General features: G+C 43.6%; 1 long non-coding RNA gene across 2 annotated transcripts in view; it reads left to right on the top strand.

The window, feature by feature from the left end:
- The first annotated feature begins 1,324 nt into the window (after positions 1 to 1,324).
- The window catches only part of LOC136794487 (uncharacterized), a 174,119-nt gene continuing 152,763 nt past the window's right edge, over positions 1,325 to 22,680 (top strand). For both annotated transcript variants that reach the window (XR_010841336.1, XR_010841337.1), the window contains exon 1: positions 1,325 to 1,666. This is a non-coding gene — a long non-coding RNA (uncharacterized lncRNA). The remainder of the gene's footprint in view (positions 1,667 to 22,680) is intronic.

Consider the following 22,680-nt stretch of genomic DNA (forward strand, 5'->3'; position numbering starts at 1 on the left):
AAGCCCGTGCGCCATAACTACTGAGCCTGAGTGCCACAACTACTGAGCCCATGCACCACAACTACTGAAGCCTGCGTGCGTAGAGCCCACGCTCCACAACAAGAGAAGCCACCGCAATGAGAAGCCCGCGCACTGCAACGAAGAGTAGCCCCCACTCACCACAACTAAAAAGAAAGACCGGGTGCAACAACAAGGACCCAACACAGCTAAAAATAAATAAATTTTAAAAAAAGACAAACAGCCCAAACAGCCCTTTGTGCCTTAGCAGAAGGCACAAAGTATAGCCCACCTACTTATCCTCAGGATGTGCTCAGAGCTCTATACAGTGGGAAGTAATGCTTTTGGCATAATTTCGTTTAAAAAAGTTCATGAAATAAGGCACAGCTTGTTTGGAAGTCAAACTTCATAGTTTACACTTGGAAAAAAAAAACAGAAAAAAAAAGAATGTTTAATACTGTTGAGAATTTTGAGGGCTCCAGATAGAAAAACAATCACCATTTCAGCAATGTCAAACAAATGGCCAAGTCTAGTAATTCTCAAATTATAGTGAGCAGACATTTCACAAGGCAAGCTTGTTAAAAAATGCAGATTTCTGGGCTCATCGCTCTTAATCTAACTCATCACCTATAGTGTAGGCCCTAAATCCTGAACCTACAACAAGGATTCCCCCAGGAATCTGCTGTAGGTGGTTCATGGACCAAAATTTGAGAAACTGGCATCGGCAGTATTTTGCCAGAAATCACTAGGGTTGCTTGAATCTGGAAACTTCTCTGGAGTTTCCTGTAGTTGTCACAGGACCTTGGGGTTAAGGCTGAGAACACTTTTTCCCATCAAACAGGGCACCAAGCCCAGAAGATGTGCTGGAGTGACCCACTTTGGAGTGTTTTTTACGGAGCCCAGTGTGTCAGGCAAACGTTTGCGATGGTAGGGCTTTCTAACCTTCTTGTCTGGCTGGCTGTCTATTTCCTGGGGTCACTTAAAATTCATGCAACCCCCTCAGAAAACAAGGCCGTCAGGCTGAAAGGCTATACAGACCCTGGCAAAGGACTTTAAAATTTTAAACATCAATTAGAGAAAATGAGAAAACAGGTCGGCTTGATGTTTGGTCCAAGGAATAGGAAATGGCTACTCAAAATTCGGAAGCACATTTTTTTGGGTCTTTTTGTTCCTCTCTGCACCTTAACTTTTTGTGTCCTAACATGCTCCTCATTCATCTGAGGTCTGTCTCCTACTCTAGAGTGTGATCAAAGCGCCAGCACTCCAATCTTTGACCCTAATAAGCAGTTAACGCTCTCACAGACGCTGGGCCGGATTTGGCGTTCAGGCTGCGGGGTGAGTCTCTCAAGCGCTCGCAAGAATTTTACTGCGAGCTCGAAAAGGGGGCGCCGCCTTCGCGGCCCAACTGTCCTCCCCAATCCCAACTGTTGCCCCTTCCGGCCACCGGCTGCAGCCTTGCTCGGCTCCTTGGCTCTTGGGTCAACGGTCGCGGGCAGAGAAGCCCACTGGGACCTCGCGTCGGGCAGCTTCGCGTCCCCGGAAGCTCAGGCTCTCGGGCGCCGGGCTGCGGCGTTCTCGGAGGTCTCTCTGAGCGCTCCGCGGCCCGGGCCACCGCGTCACTCACGACCGGTCCCCGCTGGGCCGCCTCGGTCCCTGGAAGACACCGAGGGTAAGCACTGCGCATCCCGTGGACGTCCTGGAAGCCGGCGCGGGGCCGCGGGCGAGCCCGTGGCGGGAGTCGGGTTCTCCGGCGGCTCCAACGCGCGCCCCGGGGGCAGGCCGCCGTCTGGCCCGAGCCCGCCCGGGGTTTCAAATTCAGATACGCGGCGGCTGTGCGGCTTCCCTCCGCTCCTCCCCGCCCTACAGAGCGCGGTGGACCTGGGGGCCTTTCACTGCGCGCGGACAACGCTCCTGTGTGGCACTGGGCGGAAATGTCCCTGGGCACCGGCTGTTTACCCCCAGCCCAACCTCACTTTCTGCCCTTGTACACATTGCCCTTGCCCAGCCAGGCCGCGTGCCCGTGTCGACAAGTTCAGCCCACTTGCCAGCCACGACCAGCTGCCTGCTTTCTCTTTGCTCAGCTCATGAGTCCCCTCTAGAAAGCAGACCAGAAGGGTGAGCTTTGGGCCTAGAGAAGGCTTTTCTGTCCAAAAAGGCCCGCCTCCCGCGCACCTGGTTTTAATAAGGGCCTAGGGAGAAATACGGCCGGGGGGCCTGAAGGATCCCCAAGAAATTCTGTCTAGAGAGAGAAAGAAGGGCACACACGGATTGTACTTGAGCAGGCGTTCTCACTGTACAAGGTTGTAAAGACCTCGTGCACTTTTCAACTTTCTTTGGCTTGGAGAGGATGTAGATGGTAGTGATGTTAGAAATGGGATATAAACAGCAGTTAAAAACACATCTATTACTATCAGAGGACAAGGAGATTGCACAGTTGTTCACAATGTATTCTTTTCTACCCAGTTTTAGTAACAAAAAAGCAATATTGAAAACAACCTTGCCCCTGTCCCATATTCCCCACCGCCTAGTCCATGTGCACACAGATGTTTACATAGTTGCATTTAGAGGTACACGGCATTCTTATTTCAAATTCTGGAACAAGGGAGGTGAATTACCTCCTAACAGAACGGAAGTCTTCTTTAGTCGTGAGCAAAAGATCTCTCAGTAAGTGAGCTGGAAGTTACAGATTGTATCATGCTTTCAGCCTATGTTATAAAAGTTTAAAGGATAAAGGACATGAAAGGCTTTTTTAAAAGACCCTTGTGAGACATATAAATATATATTCACACGCATTTTCTTTGCTCTTCAGTTAAAGCCAAGAACACATTTTCCAATATAGCACTTTGATCTTTGCACTCTTAAGGACTCAACTCTACCTTGTACTAGAGTTTTGAGAACATTAATTTTTCAGCAAACATTTCTTAAACCCCTAATCAGCGTTAAACCAGAGACTCATGGTTGTTCTGATGTTTCCTCTGCTTGGAATGATTATCTCTTGCCTTTGCTTCGCTTGCTCGGCCTTACTCAGATCTCTGCTCCAATATCCATTTCCCTGCCCACCGTCATGAACCAAAGATATTTTGTTTCTTCAAGGCACTTACCACGATCTGAAATTATTAATTTGATTATTGCCTAGCTCCACCGCAATCATTTAGGGATCTGGCTGTTTTACTTGCTGTTAATGTCCTAGAACCATACACTGGCCAACTCCCGGGATCTACCAGGACTCGTATTTAGTAAATACTAAAAAAAAAAAAAAAAAAAAAAAGTTTGCAGTTTATAGAGTGTAGCGTTGGGAGCATTTGCTAAGTGATTGTGACCCTTAAGGAAACCTCTCCTGCTCCCCCCCGCACCCGCCTTTTTCCCCTGGGTAGCTTGGGTGCAGCTGCCTGCTGTGTGACCCACTGGCCCTTCTAAGGACCCACGCATGGTGACCCACCAGCCCCAGGAAGTAGGCCCTGGAGGCAGCTCAGGCAGTTTTTTCGGGTCCAGATCTTGGACTAGAGAGCTAGTGGGATTCTCCCCCAGAGGCCTGGGACTGCTGGCCACACAAACCCCCTGACCCTTTAGCACTTCCTAGTGCTTGGCTGCATGCATAAGGTTCCAAAGTTCATGGTGGGAGCTGCTTATGAAAGATGCGCTGTTATTGTTGGACTCCCAGCACAGGGAATAATTAGGGGAGTGACATGCGCTAAAGTCGAGTGAGGTCTTTCCTTGTGGGCTGGGTCATTCACGAAGCTGCGACTGGCCTCTTGCTGGCAAAGGCTGTGGATTCCTACGTGGTTCACTTCTTGGAGGAAGCCTGGATGAGGAAGAGGTTGGGAGTGGGGGCAGAAAAGTTTGGAATTCCCCGTGGTTCCTCGGGGATTGATTGTGGTTGAGAGCCACCTTGGGCAGCACCGAGGTAGAGTGTCTGGGTCCGCGTGCCTTTCCTCAGGGCCACTCTGGGCTCCCGGGGCCTTACAGGCTGCCCTGCACGTCCTGGGGGCGGAGCTAGAGACCGCAGCAGGGGGAGAAACCGAGAGGTTCTGGAAACTGCCAGTTGCCAGCAAAGAAGAAGCTTTTCCTTAAGCTCTGCAGTGCCCACCGTGGTGTTTGGCACATGGTGTGTGTTTAATAAATGTTCGTTCAAGTACGAAGCGTGAGAATGCGCTTCGAGCTGTGTTTCAAGCCTGGCTGGGTCGGTGGACGGGGACTCTCGAGGTCCACTGCTTGGGTTCAGATCCTGGTGGCTCCGCTTGCAAACTGTCCCTCAGCATCCCCATGGCCCACACTCCACACTGTAAGATGCAAAGTATGTTATCCACTTCGTGGGGTACTTATGAGGCTTAGATGGAGTAAACACTAGAAAGTAGTATACTCAGAGCCTGGCACATACTAATAGAGTAGGTGCTAACACATTAAAAAAAAATACAATATGGGAAAGGTAGCAGTTACCTCCTGGGGCACAAATGGGAATGGAGTCAGGAAGGACCACACGGGGTATTTCAAAAGTAACCATTGTTTTCTCTTTCTTACTGGGTGGATTTTGTGATATTGCTATTCTTTATACTTTACATCTTATAAATGTTTTAGTAACTGCTCCAGATATGATAAAACATTAAGACTGCACACTCTGATGTCTCCTATTTATGTGACCTGTCTTCTTCTTGCACGAGCTTATGAGGGAGGAATTATTATTATTTCCAGCTTACAGCTGTGGGAACGTAGGCTAAATAACTTGCTTAAGTTACCCACAGGTAAATAAGAGATCCCGAATTTAAATCAGTCTGTGTTCTTGACTGCTCTGTATGGCTTTCTTATGTGTTGCTGATATAGCAGGTTGTATCTACGCTTTAGAAATAACGAAATTCATTACCCTACCAATGGTCCACTGACATAAAATTGCACATTATGACTTATCTGTGTGAATCAGTATATTCTCAACTGTGTGAAACCAAGACAAAATATAGAAATAAGCTTGATCCAGAAATGACTGATTGCAAATTGCCACTTCTAACTCTCTACTTGAAATTTTATATTCATCAAAACTGCCTACTATCCTCAGTAGTTCACTTAATAATGAGAAATGCTACAATGCTATATATTTTAATTTAAAGTAAATGCATATGAAATGGGATGACACTTATATGTGTTTTATTTACTTTTTATCTAAAACACATATGAAATCTCTCTATAAAATATGTATTGGGATTCCATCTAAGATTGCAACAGAAGAAAGGTCCAGGAGGCAAGAAAAAGAAAATTGACTATTGCTGGTTTAAGAATATAATTGAGGGGACTTCCCTGGTGGTCCAGTGGTTAAGACTTCGCCTTCCAATGCAGGGGGTGTAGGTTGGATCCCTGGTCATGGAGCTAAGATCCCACATGTCTCGCGGCCAAAAAACCAAAACAAAAAACAGAAGCAATATTGTAACAAATTCAATAAAGACTTTAAAAATGGTCCACATCAAAAAAATCTTAAAAAAAAAAGAATATAATTGAGGTTTACAAATTTGATAGTATGAAACAGCTAAATGTCATTCAACAGACATTTATTTATTAAATGTTTTTTTTTTTTTGTATAAAGCATCGTGTTAGGCACTTAGGGAGAATACAGAGATGAATAGGATAGTTTGATATTCAAAGTTGTTTGTAGTCCTTCAATGTATAACATGTTAATATACTATTGATTGTTTTGAAACGTGATGCTAATCAAAACTGATTGTATTATGAATTATGAGATTCCAACAATTGAAGTGTTTGGGAGAATGCAAAGAAAAGATCAATGATTTCACAGCAATTCCAGTATTTGAGCTGGACTTCAAAGTTGGATAAAGACAAGGGAAAACGAGAAGGTTCAATGAGGAGAACAATTGTGGGGGGGGTGGTTAGGAAATCTTGAGGCCTTTAAATAGTTCATTGGACTAGAACGTTAGGTGGGAGACGAGGCCAGGAGGGCAGGTTGGAGTGCGAACCACGAAGAACCTCACTTGTTAGACTGAGGGGTCTGGCCTTCCTTATCCACTTGGCAGTGGGGAGCCACTGAAGGTTCCTAAGCGTAGCTGACATGCTCAGCGCTTCAGCCTAGAAGCATTCTTCTGCTGGTGGTTGTTAAGAGGGAAGAAAACAAGATGTGGAGACCAGTGTGAGGAGGTTTTGGGGATAGTCAAGAGGGACGATCATAAGGACTTCAACTAGCATGATGGCAGGGGACATAGAAAAAAAAAGTTTTGACGGAAGAGGTATGGCTGGACCTGAGTTTATAGTTTGATGACTGATGGAATGTGTTGACAAAAGGAGAAATTTTAAAAGACTCTAAAGATTTGAGATTGAATGCCATTGACAAAACAGAGAAGTCAAGAGGAGGAGCTAAGGATATTTTAAAATACTTAGTGCATGAGGATGTGAGAAAGCTGGAGTTGAAATTTCTATCCTGCAGGACTTCTCTGAGCCTTCAGAGAAAGTATGATGCGCCATTTCCCCAGCTGACCACAGAAAGCCCCCTTCCTCCTCCCCAAACATTTTTCAGAACGCTGTTTGGAAATGTAGCAGCAGACCAGGCCTGCACGGAAAGAGCAAAAGCCGAGTACTTTGGGCTTCCCTGGTGGCGCAGTGGTTGAGAATCTGCCTGCCGATGCAGGGGACACGGGTTCGTGCCCCGGTCCGGGAAGATCCCACATGCCGCAGAGCGGCTGGGCCCGTGAGCCATGGCCACTGAGCCTGCGCGTCCGGAGCCTGCGCTCTGCAATGGGAGAGGCCACAACAGTGAGAGGCCCGCGTACCACAAAAAAAGAAAAAAAACCGTCAGTACCACAGTACAGCCAGGACACACCTCATAGGACACCTCACACCCAGGACGCTGGGTTCTGGGGACCAGGTCAGTTAGTATTTGCCCCTCTCTTCAGGCTGCTGTTCTAGGTACCACTTCATCATGTCTTGCATTTATAGCAAAGGGAAAGTGCAGTATCAACTTTGAATGGAAGATGAGTGAGAATTTCACACTCTTTCCTGAAGAGTTGAGAAATTTGGGGGAGATTTTGAATTTTCTTAGGAATACTTTATTCTTCCTTCTGAAGGGCTAGAAGACATGGAAGCCCTGTTTCTATAATTGGTGTGCTGCTACTGTTCTTGTTTAAACATCATTTCCTTTAGAACAGGGTCCTTGGGTTTTGAAACCTCATGTATGTATTTAACACAAAATCATCCAAATGGACTCATCTCTAGGTTTGTTGCAAGCTCTCCAAGTGACATTTAGGGACATGATTCCAGTTAAATCAAAGGCTCCCCTTACCACAAAGTCATCTCCATGATTTTTAAAAGACTATTTTAAACACAAATCTATTTTAACTATTTTAAAATGTATAATTCAGTGGCATTAAGTACATTCACATTGTTGTACAACCATCACCATTATACATCTCCAGAACTTTTTCATCTTCCCAAAGTGAAACTCCATACCAACTCATTTCCCATTCCCAACCCCCAGCCCCTGGCAACCACCATTCTATTTTCTATGAATTTGATCTCAAGGGACATCATATAAGTGGAATCATACAGTATTTGTCCTTTGGTGTTTAGCTTATTTCACTTAGCAATGCATGTTGTAGCATGGGTCAGAATTTCCTTCCTTTTTAGACTGAATAGTACTCCATCGTATGTATATGCCACATTTGTTGATATCTGTGGACATTTGGGTTGTTTCCATCTCCCTGTGATCTTGATTAAGTTTTTTAAGTGGTCCCTGCATGGAGCTTACTTCCGCACAAGTTGGTGATGACTTTTGGGTTTGTTTTAATTATATTTGAGTTGATAATAGAAAATCACAAATCATCTCATTAAATCAAGATGTGAAATTGGATTCATTAAACTTTAGAGAAAAAAAATGCTTCTTAATCCCTATTTCAAGTGGATTTGGATAGCAGTTCTGGACTTGGTTGGAGGACTTGGTCTCAGGAGCTAACTGGTGATTCCAGGCAGGAGAAAATCCCTCTTGATTTGGGAAGGGACCAGGGCTAGCTCACTGGTAGCAGTTCAGTGTTAGGGCCTGCTGTGCTTTCCTACCTCTTTGCATGGCCTCAAAACAGTTGGGTAGAAAGGTGGAAAAGTCAGTAGGATGTTTGGAGATCCAGGCTCAGACACCATGGAGAAGAATTTGGGAGTTTTCCGGGGACATGCTGTTTTGGAGGCTGCTGTTGGTACTTAGTTTTGAGTTGGAGAGAATGGATTAGAAGAGGACTTTGGTGGAACGGGGGGACGTGGAAACTGTGAGTCCAGAGGTCAGCTCAGCTTCCCACACTATCCTTTTCTCCTTCCCAGAAGACTTTTGTTCAGAGGAAACAAAATAATTTTGACTGAGCTATTAGGTTGGAATAATTTCAAGGAAATTTAATGAAGTTTTTTCCCCCTTTGCCAGCCTCACAGAGAACAACCAGCTTTATCATGTGAATCTACCGATTCTCAAATTGTGCCCTGCGGTGCCTGGGGGGTGCTGCAGTAAACTCACAGAGTGCTGTGAGATAGTTTAAATTTGTAAGGAAAACATCTATACTCAACATCTGTGGGATGCTCAAGAGCCACTAGCTCAGAAGTGTTCATAGTTTCAACATTAGATCGTGCTACATTCCTTTAATGATGTCACATCTTTGCAGAGTTGGGTTTTGGGTGGCTGCTGTGATAAAATCGCGAGTATGGGGATAGAATCAGTGTGGAATAGGAAATGAGGGGAGCAGTGTCCCATCTGATTCCAAAGTTTAAGAAGTTGTACAGTGCCCAATAGGTGTACACAGTACACGAATAAGTAATTGTGATCATTTAAGAATGAAATTAAAATTTTTTTCAGTTTATCTGTATTATTCTTTTAAATGGCTACTAAATTACTAGGACATAAATAGTAAGTTGTTTGGACTTAACTACTTAACAAGTGGAACTGGTAGGTATTTCTTTCGTCCCAGGGGTGCCATAAAAAATTACGGAGACACCACCGGCACAGTGTACCAAGAGATTTTGAAAATCTTTGCTTCAGTCTATCAGAAAATTCTCAAAGTTGTGTATTTACTTTTAAATACATCAAATATGGGACTGGAGATGAGATGACAGGAGAAATAAACACTCTGCTTTGAGATTTTTCTGAATTAAATAGCTTTATTTTTCTATTATAAAATTATTATGTCTTGATTATTTTAAAAATCCAGAAAGATACAAAATAGAAAATAAAAACCTCCATGTTACCACCTTCTTTCCCCCTCTCCCCCACTAGAGATAACAGCTACTAACATTTTGGTGGATATTCTTCCAGACTTTGATTTTTCCTGTGTATGTTTAAGAATAGATATTTATAAAAATTGGACCATATAAATTCTATTTTGCTTATTCCTTTTTAAAATTCACTGTATTGTGGCTATCTTTCCATGTTAACATGAGTAGAGCTGTAATCACACATAATGTATATATATTAACTTTAAACAGATTCATAAAATCCTTTCAAGGGAGGGCTTCCCTGGTGGCGCAGTGGTTGAGAATCCGCCTGCCGATGCAGGAGACACGGGTTCGTGCCCTGGTCCGGGAAGATCCCACGTGCCGCGGAGCAACTAAGCCCGTGAGCCATGGCCGCTAGGCCTGCGCGTCCGGAGCCTGTGCTCCGCAACGGGAGAGGCCACAACAGTGAGAGGCCCGCATACCGCAAAAAAAAAAAAAAAAAAAAAAAAAAAAAAAAAAAAAAAAAAAAAAAAATCCTTTCAAGGGAGAAAAGCCTTTCAATTCTAAAGGCCTTATTACTAACTGTAGGATGATTCCACTATTAGAGTAGCTCAACCATGCCCCCTTGTGGCCTAGGGCAATATTTAACATTTTTCTTCCAATTTGTGTGTAAGGCCTCGTAGTCTGACATGGAGGATACAAAAGTGAATGAAATAAGATCTTTTTAAGGAGCTTACAGTCTGTAAGAGGAGATGAAATATATAGTTAAATAACTATGAAAGGGAATAACATGTAATTAGGCATATCTGAAGAGAGCTACCCATACGAGGAAGAGGTTAGTTCATCTTTGAAGATTAAAGACTTCATGGCAGCAACAACAATGATAACAGATAAGGTGTATTGAGTGCTTATGAACCAGGAACTGCTTTTTGTACTTTTTTATAGAAAAGATAGAACTTCCCTCCTCTAGGCCTTTAAACATGGGTAGGTAGAATCTTGTCTTAGAGGGGTGAAGAGGAGATGGAATGAGGTCAGGGGACAACAGTACTCCAGGTGGGGGAACTGCAAAAGCAGACGCTGGGAGTTTTTACAGAGAGGAGTGGGCCTTGCAGATTGCTTGGAGTGATGTGGGAAACGACATTAGAAAGAGGCAAGTGCCTTGAATCCCAGCCTAAGGGATGTGATCTTAATTCTGTTGACAGGCAATGGGAAAGCAATGATTCAAGTTTTTTGATCAGGGGAGTGATTTTATCAGAGCTGGGCTTGGGAAGATTAACTTTTCAGCAGAGTGAAAAATGAGAGGCTCAGGGCAGAGGGGCCAGTTAAGAGGCTACTGCAATGGTCCAGGCAGGATATAATGCCCCTTAAGAGGTACTGCAGAAAATGGAGAGGAGGGAATGAATCTGAGCTTGGTTAGAAAGCCAGCAATGACAGGATCTCCTTCTTGAGTTTTATGTTTTTACTGTTAATGTAAAACACTACAGTAACATTTCATGAACTTTGAATGGAGGTCTTCATATCCAGTGGGTTTATTCTACGTGAACTAAATAGAATGATTTGCCAGTGTTCACATGCTGATTTCCTCCCTCTCCTCCAAGAAACTAGTTCTCTTAAGGACACCAGCTAGACCACATTAGCTGACCACATGATCTGGTCATTTCGGCAGGGCCCAGGTCCTCTGGTAGGGCACACGATTCCTAGCCATTCTCTAAATTTGCAACGATGGCATAGTATTTGGAGAATGGTGTCACATGATGTCTCTTTATCCAATGAATATAAAACCAGAGGGAATGTGCTGATCCTAAGCAAATGGGATTTGGATTAGACCTGAGGAGCTGATTCTAAGGATGGGAGCTTCCTGGAATTGCATGATCAAGGGGACTGCAGCACACTATTTTGTGGCCACTTAAAAAGATGAGACAATTAATTGAGATGATTGGAATTTAGTGTGTCTTCCAAAATAATTCATTTTAGTTACATTTATGAACGCTTATAAAAGAAATCCTACCTTTAATATTACAAGCAGAGAATCACTAGAGCAGTGGTTCTTAGAGCGAGGTCACCAATTCATTGGCAAGCCATCAGGATCTTCTTGATGGGCTCAAGCCTATCCCGTAAATGTCAAGGGTGTTATTTTATAATAAAGAGTAAGACACATCAGCTCACATTTATCTCTTATGAAGCTAATAATAAGTGGATCCGACATCTTCCTCCCAAGTCCTCCTTATCACTGGCTCTCCTGTGCCCGTGTAGGCATGTCCCTATGGAGTATGAGGGTCCCTGATGTGGAGAGAAGTGATTATTTTGATCGCTCTTTGTGCATTTCCCCAGGAACCAGTGAACGTTTCTGCACTTCATGGGCCCTCTTACATATTGTTTCTTGAGCAACTATCTTGAGTTATATCACATTTTAAAGATGAGTAAGTTGAATAGGGAAACTAAGTCAGGGGTTTCTAGGGCATCCAGGACCTAGAATTTTGAGAGATTCACAGGGCCTTTTTAATCTGAATGTTAGAGAATATGCTTCTGTTCATGGGCAAAGAGGTGTGACTGAATATAATATATAACATAATGTAATGCATTTCTTGAATTTGTGGATCCCTAATTATCATGCTTGAGCTATTTCAAACTTTGCTGGAGTCATAACTCAAAACTGATCTGTCATTGGTATACAGTAGTATCATATTCGAAACCCTATCAGATTATAGTTATGTACTTTATCACTTTTTAACCATTTAAATTACATTCCTGTTAATAGGATCTGTGTTTTAACGTTAGCAGGCGAATTGGATTGCGCGGTTCGTGTCTAGTTGAGTTTTTATGGCTAATTGGCCACATATGTACTAAGCTAACCCCTCTATTTAGAAGTGAAGGATTTTACTAAAAATGAGCTTATTTTTGTTCCAGGAAGCTTAGTTTCATCTGCTTAAGTAGTTTTTTAAACATGAACCATTTTTCAGTACAACTGTATCTTAATGTGTTAAGTGTATTTTTCAAATGCAGACTTTTTTCACGAGTTTAATGGGAATTCACAGAAATCATAGCCTTTTAATTAAAGCCAGTATGTTTCAGTGCCAGACATTCTGAAGGATTCCAATGAACCAAAAAAGAACACAATTTCTGCACTGGAAGTGTGCATATGGGACCCTTCAGAAGCCTGACAGAAATGCCTGATGGAAGGATTTGAAACAGGAAAAAGATTAATAAAAAGAACGTCAGAGTAGGTTTCAGAACAGTTTAAATAATGTGTGTAGCAAAATAATTTTCTACACCAAAGGGTGGTTTGCTTGAAAAACTGTGACTCTTGCCTAGTCTTAATATTATAAAGGCTAAATCTAACTTCAGTCCATTTGAACTAAAAAAAGCTATATTTTTCAAACCTAAAGCTGGTACAAATGACTGTATTTTCAGAACTAGTTCAAGTGGTCTGACAAGCAAAATTTGGAAGATTGGAAGACAAGGGAACAGAACATTTGAAATTGAAAAGATCCTTGAAAGTCCGGAGTATACAGTCATTGTAATGGCAGCTGTAAGGAAATCACAGGAGACATTTGGTTACAGTTTGATCAAACAGAAAGAGCCTGGGACCAGAAGTCAGATGACTTATATTTTAATCCCTGCCATGCACTTAACTATCTGTGGGACTAGACAAGTCATTTAACCTTCCCATGTGTCTGGCTTTTTTGGTTGTAAGATAATGGTTATATCTACCGTAACCATCTTATGGTTGTGAGGATCCTAATGAACTATTGTGTATAAAACCTTCTTGAAAAGTAATCCTAAAGTGTTATACAAATGGAATTATTTCTGTGGTTTTGAATAACCATGGCCAGACAGAGAACATGCTTTATTTGTCATTGCCCCGCTCAAGTGCCTGGTGTTAAGGAAAGATTCCATAGACAGTGCTGAATGCATGGAAGCATGAATGAATGGTTCCTTTTGCTCTAGTGTTATTTTTCTCTGTCAGAGACTCGGGTCAAAAAAATAAAACTAAATGTGTGATTTGGAATTCTTTAGAGTTTTACACAGGTGCACGTGCTGGTACCCATCCAAGTCTGAGCCACATGTATAAACACAAACATAGTCTGGTAGACATCCTAGTATTACATGTGTACAGGATGTTTGGTGGGATTTTTTTTTTTTTCCTGCAGTACTAGATTTGGCAACTAGAGCCCTGGTAGAAAATGCAACATTTTAAAGAAAGCCAATGACAGTTGTGGCCCCTCCCTTTCCCTTCTCCATCCCCTGCCTCCCCTTCATCCCCTACTTTGGGGCAGCCTACTTGGTCCTCTACCTCCGCTCATTGACCCAGTCTCCTCTCCCATCCTGAAGGCCTTTTATGGAGGTTATGGAGGAAGGGAGAGAGGGAGAGAGTCTTTTTGGCCACAGCCTTTTGGAAGAGCAGTGTTGATGATTTTCTCCTCTTTCAGTGAGGGAGAGACGGAGGCTAGGGGGTAATTCCTTCAACAAATTAAATGGTGGAAATTCCTTCTTGCTTTCAAGAAGGGAAAATTGGCTTTAGGTTTCCCTACTGCTTGGGCTTGCAGATCTGTCTCCTGGCCTGCTGGAGCAGAGGAGAGGGCTGGAGCGGGATGGCAGGATGCTGAGGGGGAGAGGATGCCTGAGTTTATCTTGGTCAGGCGTGCACTGTGATGAGGGCTGCAGTGTTTGACTCTCTTGCTGGTTTTCCCACCTGTGAGGGCGGCCCAGTCGGTGAGGGAGCATTCTGAAGAATGCGCACACGTCCAGCCCCAGCCTGCCCTGCAGGAGAGGGAGGTGATGAGATTTCAATGAGTTCGTTTGAGATTTCAAACAGAACTAACTAGCGCTCAGTGACAGGAACCCAGAGGTAATGGAACTTGCTTGAGATCCACTACTCCAAATGGGAAGGGAGATTTGACAGCAGTGATTAAAAGACAGAAAACAAAGCAAAACCCAAACTGTTTCATGTTTGTCTGGCACTGAGCAGAGACTCTTCCGTAAAGTTATTACCCTAATTAGAAACTGTCCTCATGTGGTTTGACTCCAGTTACTTAATCACAGAATCCAGAGTCTGAGCAGAAAAGACCTTAAAGATAATTCCTCCTAGGCCAGTAGGTTTCAAATGATGTTCCAGGAAGTCGTGAGAGGTGGTGGCAGCCCACAGAGGTTGCTCAGGACCCCCTGGGGGAGGGGGGAGGATGGGTTTAGGTTGGGGGCGGTGGGTATGGAGGAAGGTAAAGATGCCGAGAAGGTAGGTCTTCTGGTCTCTCTCCTCACCTGTAGCTAGAAAACTTTTGCTTTTATCTGCTTTATACATCAGTTTTCATTGTAAGATTACTTTTGTCCAAAGAATTCCCCAGTTAGAAGAAAAAAGCCTTCCTTCAAATCCATCCCCGTCATTTCCGAGATAAAGAAACTGACGCTCAGACTGCGGAAGTGACAAGCTACAGGCCACAGAGCCTTGAGTGGCAAAGTCAAGACACAGGTCGTATAGTTTGACACCCTGTCCCAAACTGAAGGGTAGAGTTAGCCTTGTGAATTCAAGGTGCATTTATTAGGCAGCTACTAGATAGAGTCATGCTGTATGGTTTTCTTCGTCTTCTTCCTAAAAGATTAATGCAGTTATTGCATCCATTTGGTGCCTTTACTGCCGGAAAAATAACAGCTAGCAGGAGCTTTCTTGGGTTACCTCGGTAAGAGATCTCTGCAAGTCAAACACTATTAACTTTAATGAAGCGGCTTTGATGGTGGGGAAGAGACAGCTGACACCACATTTCCCTAACAATAAACCACTCTGACAGATAAAAACAAACAGGCTCAAGATAACGTATAGCATTTTGAGAACAGGGCCAATAATGAATGCAGACGGATGTGAGTTGGGGTTTCCTCTAAAGCTGTGTCCCTCCATCTGTTGTGGAAACTTCTAAAAGGCAGGGCAGGACGATCTAATCTGGCTTTTACAGAAACCACTGCCTGGGTTATTATAAGAATAGCTCTGGGAGGAAATTTTAAATAAACCTAGCATCACCCTGGGCTCTTTCTGAAGACCCTCTTTGCTCTGATTTAGCCATCGGATCTGAGTGCTGATGGTTTGTTTATCCAGTTCTAGCAACCTGGGTCATATACTCCTCCACCTTCCCTGCCATGGGGTGACCCAGCCTGCTGCTGTCCTCTCCCTGGGGCGTTCGCTCAGCCTCCAGAACCGAGCCTGTGACTGGCGAGCATTAACACACGGAGCTGCCGTGGCTTACTCCCTCTTAGCAGAGCCCCCTGGAGAACAAGGCCTAAAACAAAAGCAATTAACAACGACAACACCTAAAACAGCCATGGGTAGACTAGGTTTGGTGCTAAAGCCTGTTGGAAGCAGCAAAGAGGAAACTGGTGTGTAATTCTGAGCTCTGACATGATTTGGTCATTAGTCATTAAATCTAGGTTTCATTTAAACTATGGTGACACATATTAGTTTTTTAAAAGTTTATTTCAGTTCCCTCACCAGGCTGTGTCACTTAACAACACCCTATATGACGTCCTTTCATGGGGGACTGCTTTTATGTGTGCAGTGGAGGAGGGTTCATTATAAGTATACTTTTGAATTTTTAAGTCATTTTCTACATGTATTTCATGTATTTTCTAACTGGATCTTTACAACTTCGCCACTGAAGTAGATTTTTTTTTTTTTTTTTTTTTTTTTTTTTTGCGGTACGCGGGTCTCTCACTGCCGCGACCTCTCCCGCCGCAGAGCACAGGCTCCGGACGCGCAGGCTCAGCGGCCATGGCTCACGGGCCCAGCCGCTCCGCGGCACGTGGGATCTTCCCGGACCGGGGCACGAACCCGCGTCCCCTGCATCGGCAGGCGGACTCTCAACCACTGCGCCACCAGGGAAGCCCTGAAGTAGATTTTTGATAGTTTCACTGATTTGCTCAGGTTGATCCAGGTAGCATCAGACCCAGCACTGGATGGATTTCAAGTTTTATTCCAGTCTGATGGAAAGCTCTTAGAGTTTTCTGCGTGTGCGTGTGCGTGTGTCTTGGGGGTGGGGTATGGGGGATAGTGGCTAGAAAGAAGAGCCTGCCTGGCCTGAATTACATATTGAAATCCACAGAACCCTAGTGTAGCCTTACACACGAGGCTCTTTTCTCTGAAGTATCTTTCCTCTACTGAGACAATTAACGAGTTGCCCAAGTACCTGCTTTTATAATGGTAATAACTATTACATAGCAAGCGCCCATTGTACTAGGCACTTATGCAAACACATAATCCTATCTTTACCTTTCACACCAGTTCTAGAGGTGCTCTTAGTACTCTCATGTTCTACATGAAGAAACTAAGGCTGAGAGACATTAAGTAACTTGCCCAAGGTCATGAAGCTTCTGAACCTGTGCTTGTTCCACTGCACTGCACCATGTTTGGGTTTGGGTGTGAACACGTGGTCAAAGCTGAACAACAGGAGAAAAAGAGGCCCTAAATTGACCAAACTACATGTTAATAATAACAAAAACAATAATAACAATAGTTACTGTATGTGCTATAGCCCTGATGCTAATATTTCACGCACATTAACTCACTCACTTTGACAGTGCATCCTACGAGTAGAGGCTCTCTTCGTCCATCAGTGCCCTCTACCACTTCATCCCTTGGTACTTAGCTTTAGATATTAAAATCCCTCTCCCGTTCTGTGATTTGACCATGAAAAAAAATTGTATGTTCAATGCATATAGTTTGCCCTGGACATGCCACCTCCCCCTGCAAGCTAGAGATGACTTAAAGCTGGGAGAGAATCCCACTGGAGATCCAGAATGATCTTAACAGGCTGAAACATGCACTGAAACCTGCAAGAACAAAAATATGCAATTCTGTATTAAGGGCAAATGTTCATCTGGAGGCGGTGGAGGCCTGCTTTAGGGGTAGCCCATGTGAAAAAGATATGGGACTCTTAAGTGTCCACAAGCTTAAGATGAACCAGCTATGTACGGGGCATGGCTACTGAAGCCGCAGATGCAATCCTAGAAATAGTTTTGAACCATGGATTGTCCTGGGATCCCTAAGGAAACTAAGAGAAAATTATGTATTATTTTACAGATGAGAAAACCAGGCATCTATTTATGAGATCACAAGGTGAATTTGGAGTCATTTCCGGGTGATGTGCAGAAATAGACTTGCTTAGATTAAGGTCACCTCACAGTTTCTGGTGGAAAAGCAGACCATCCCATGAGGTGGGGGGCAGACAGGGGTCTGCGGATAGAGGCTGACCAAAAAGTCACCGGCACTCATGGCTTTGCACGGATTCCCTCATTACCACATTCCGGCCCCTTGGTGATCCCATGACATAGTTAATCTTATTCTTACATTTTAACAGGTTAGGAAGCTGAGGCTTAGAGCAGTTCGGCAGAGGCTGCCTGTATGAAGATTTTAGTTATACCTGGTGTGGGACTCTAACTCAAAGTCTGGAAGAAAGAGAAAATCCCCCTTTCCCCTTCCCACACTCTTAGCTGAGATCAGATTTCTCTCTGAGAGACACGCCGGGAGGAAACGGGTTAATGAGGACCCTTACTGCAGGGCTGGGCGGTGATGGCTGGGAATTAGTTCTAACCCCTGTGTTCAGGGCCCCGAGCAGTGAAGGGACTCGGGGCCCCAGGAACATACTTCCTTGTCTTCCAACATAAGAATGCCTCTTAGAGAGGCCAGAGTGACCTCTGGGTTTTGTGGGGCTTTGTAGGAGCCATCCGTGGCAGCCTAGGAGTGATTCAGAGCTCAGATTTTCTCCCAGGCACTGTTTTCTCTGTATCACAGCGGCCCTCAGGATACAGTCTCCAACTTTGGCCGCTCCAGGCTAACAGCACAACAGAGGCCAGTGAGAGAGTTTTCAATGAGGGCTGCAAGTAAGAGCTGCGTTACGCCCGGAGTGTATTTTTCCTGGTATCCTGGCTTTTCTCACCCAATATTTTTATATGCAGATGAAATGACAGTAAAATGAACATCAAGGCCTTGCTCAAGGGGCGAAGGACTGCCGTGAAAAGTAGTCTCAGGCACGTGAGTGGAGTGCGCGGTGGAGGAAGCTCCTGCCCACCCACCTTTGTTCACAGGCAGTGAAGGATGCTGGTGCGCCCTGGATGTCTGAGCCTTGGCTGTGTCTTGACCCCTTCGGCATGGAGTGCCCCCTTCTGGGCGGCCCTGCATTAGGCAGTAACTGAGCCCCTCACAGCCACAGCCCTGGTTTCCTTTCACCAGGAGGGGATACAGGGCCCTTCAAGGGTCTTGCCCTGTTTTGTTTTGTTTGATTGGGACTGTTTTGTTTTATGTGGACTTTGGCCCAGGGGAGATGGTCACAAGCTTTCCAGGATTGCGGTCTCAGCCATTCTTGGGATTACCACCACCCCCACCCCGGGTTGTAGCCAGGAAGCTGGGCTGGTTGAGCAATTATTAATTCCAGAACATCACAAAGCTCTGCCCTCTAGTGGGTCTTTGGGAAACATTCATATTCTCTGGGGAAAAAGAAGGGAAGAAAGACAGCATTTAATGATAACATGCTAATAGTATTTTAAATAGAATGGTCAGAGAGCAGAGTGCCTGGAACTTCACTTTGTTGAGCACCTCCTTCTGCATCAGTCACTCTTTCTGGCCCTTGGCAAGTTTGGGAACTGTCCAGACCAATTTAGACTATTTTAATAAAAAACGAAATGACACATCCCTGAAAACAAAACTCAGTTTGGATTCCTTGTTCTTGCTCAGGAGGGTGCCTCTACAGCCTGTTAACTCGTCACTGTGGTTCGTTTACATTACTGACTGATAACACAGTTGATTCTTGGATTGCATCAACCTCCTCTCAGTTCTCTTTATGAAATACCCCTTTGGCACTTCTCACCCTATAACAAATTTTCTGTTTTCTCGTGTGTAGAGAAGACAATCCCTTTAGTAACATGTGTACCTTAATATTTAATTTTTTCCATTTTTTTTCAAAGTGAGGACAGATCTTAATTTATATGGCAAGCTGAACTGTGTGCTCCCTTCCTAAAGTTTTTAACTTTACCCTTAAGTTGACTCTTGCCTACTCGGTGACCCCACACCCTAATTTTTCCGTTTACTTCCTGTACTGCATTTGAAGTGCCTATAAATCACATCGTAGGTCAACCCTTTCCTTAACATGAATAATACTTGTATTCTCGCTGTGCAACACAATTTTACAACAATGCCAATTTATTTTTTGGCAGTCTAGACTTTCATTCTTTTCCTTTTCAAAGCCCTATTAAATTTCAAGCCTCTCTTTTAGCACTTGCAGTGATTACTGCTTTAATGCACCAACTTTTCTCTGCTCAAGGTGTATCTGGAAAATGTCACATGTGAGGATCTAGGTGGGCTGACCCAGTTTGATGTGGGTTCAAAGCAAAATTGGGCCCAATCAGGCTGTGATGGTTAGAAGAAGGGATTGGTGAGCCCAACCATGTTGAGTGGATTCTCACCTGATACTTGGGTTGCTGCTAACAGGCTTACTGCCCCTCCCCCACTCTATGTAGGACCCTCCTTTAATTAAAATAACATACTTTAATGATCTTGTAATCATTGGTTTGTTTCCAGAAGTTATCAGATTGCATGTGGAAAAGTCAGTGGAGCAGAAACAAGATCCACTGACCTCATCTCCCCAGTCACGGAGGAGGGAAATTCAGCATTTGGTATAGGGAGGATAAAAGCAGATAGAATTTTTATTTCAATCATATCTTCTAAGAGCTTAGCTTTTTTTTTTTTTTTTGCAGTACACGGGCATCTCACTGTTGTGGCCTCTCCCTTGCGGAGCACAGGCTCCGGACGCGCAGGCTCAGCGGCCATGGCTCACGGGCCCAGCCGCTCTGCGGCTTGTGGGATCCTCCCGGACCGGGGCACGAACCCGCGTCCCCTGCATCGGCAGGCGGACTCTCAACCACTGTGCCACCAGGGAAGCCCCATGCTTAGCTTTTTAGGATAAACTCTGGCCAGTTCCTTTCTTTCTATTCCTCCCCCTTGTGAAAAAATCATTCAGTTGTACCCGTTTTTGCTTGTGTCCTTAGGAGCTGTGTGTGTGTTGAATGTTCTCTGTTGGAGGACTTAGAATTCTAATTATTTGTGCCCTTTTACACAGTATGAAATCATTGTGCACCTGCTCAGGCAGTGAGCAGTATTTACAAATCTATGGGAACTCAGGACTTCAGAGTATTGTACCTCTCATAAAATCATGAATGTGGCCCGATGTTTTAAAAATTGAAGTATAGTGTATTTACATTATTGTATTACGATTGTGGCCCAATTTGCCTTTCAGAGAGGTGTAGCAGAGTGTTAAAAGAGGAAGGGCCCTTCAGTCAGATGAACTTTCTCTGTGACCCTGGGCATGTCACTTATCCTTTCTAAGCCTTATTTTTTTTAATCTGTAAAATGGGACTAAGGACAACATTGGGTGAGGATTAAACGAGGCGCATATAAAGCTCCTAGTACACAGAGCTCAATAAATATGCGTTATTATATTTGAAGATGGAAGATCCATTATAGGATCAGCTTGTGTGGGATGAACCTGGACTGGGGTATCAGAAAGTCCTGAATCTGGACTCCTCCCTCATCCATGTTAGCTCAGTGACTCTGGACACCTCCTACAGCCACCTGAACCTTTGTGTTCTCATCCTTAAGTTAATGACCATATCCCTCGACCCCAGGGGTGTTGTGAGGCTTCTGTGAGATGCAGGATGTACCAGGCTTGGCACAGAGAATTTAACAAATGTTAGCTGATCTCCAAATCCCCAAGTCTCCTGAGGTCATATGTACTGTCTCCAATAGGCGTTTCAACTTCATTTTACTTGATATAAGTGAGAGATAAAGAAAAGGCAACCCCTTAGAATGACACCCCCCTCTAGGTTAAAAACAACTATTTAACACTTCCTTTCTGACATCTTCAAAAACCCAGGAGCCTTTGGTTCCACAGTTTAAAATACTAACTTAACTGAAACAAATATTGCTGTTCTGTTAAAATTCAATGAATGCCTATCTTGGTATAAAACGATGGATTGAAGGTTCTAATCATTCTGCTGTAGAACGAAACTCCCTGATTGGGAAGGGGTACACAAGTTTTTTGGGCACCAAGCGCTTCGGGCATTAACAGTCTGGCTGGAAAGATGCCATCACCGCACACCTCCGGCGTGCCTTAGTCTCCTGGCTCGTATCTACTATAGCGCAGCTCTGGGCACAATTTTTGCTTGAGTGCCCAAAAGGACTTTTTTTCTTCTGTAAATAAAGACTTCAGCCGATAATCAGTGCTTTCTGGGGCTTGAAGCAGTGAGAGAAGGGGTTCAGTGACATGGGAACTATATGAAAGCTTCTTTCTGCTCTGCTGAGACGTCTGCTCTGCGAGCAGGTCTGTGAGAAACGGACCTGCCAGAACACCCTCTCTTGGTGTGAGCAGTCTGTTTTCTGCTTACATACACAGACTTGATTTATAATCCCAGTCCGGACAGCATCTGACTCTAATTACCTGGGTATATGAAAGTTCAGGAGATCTCAACTAAGTTAGCAATTCAGGGATGCGCTTTACCAGAAGCAGATGGAAAAAATAAAACACTTTAGTTTATGACTATTTTTCTATTTGGGGGAAGGAGAAAGAACAAAAAGAGTTGCCAAATTGATCCTTGTCAAGCACTAATTAAATATTATTCATGATTAATTCTGATGTTGATGTATTCAGCGTTTTAGCGGTGTCATAAATATCTGAAAGAATGAAATAACTCACTTTGTGTAGCTATAATAAATCATGCATACCACAGTCCCCACGTGGCCTCCTGAGCCATCCCCTTATTATTATTTTTTTAAATACATACACTTGTAGTGACTTTTATGGTGTGTTATTAGAGATGTGAGAAAATAATTTCCTAATTATGCCTTGCGGCCATTTCATTTAATTAAAAACAAATATTTTTTTTAAATTACAAAGAATGAATCTTTTCTATTATTTAGAGATAGATACTGAAATATTTACAGATGAAATGATGTGAAACCTGGGATCTGCTTTAAAAGAAGATCCAGGTTGTCTGGAAGAGGGGTGAGTGTTTGGGGAAATAAATGAAACAGGAGTAGCCAGGAATTGATCATTCTTGAAGCCCAGTGATGGGTCCATGGAAGTTCATTATAATATCCTCTATTTTTGTATATTTTGTAATATTCTATAATAAAAAATCTAAATTATATTTCCTTGGGAAGGCGCTCAAGTTTATTCTCCAAGAATGATGGTATAGTCAGTTTCCATTGTAAGCATGTGTTCTTTATGTTACAAACCATGGCTCAGTAAATTTTGTAAATCCAGTTTGGGGTTGATAGACTAATAATGATGATGGTGATGAAAATACCAATAATAGCTTCTACTTAGTTGAACATTAGCACTGTGCCAGGCACCGTGCTACTTGCTTTACACAATTTATTTAATCCTTAAGACTACTGGGCAGGTTAAATATTTTTATCCTTACTTTGTAGATGAATAAACTGAGACTTAAGGAGATTCAACTACTTGTCAAAGG

Source organism: Kogia breviceps, chromosome 7, assembly GCF_026419965.1.
Source record: "Kogia breviceps isolate mKogBre1 chromosome 7, mKogBre1 haplotype 1, whole genome shotgun sequence".
Taxonomy (NCBI): domain Eukaryota; kingdom Metazoa; phylum Chordata; class Mammalia; order Artiodactyla; family Physeteridae; genus Kogia; species Kogia breviceps.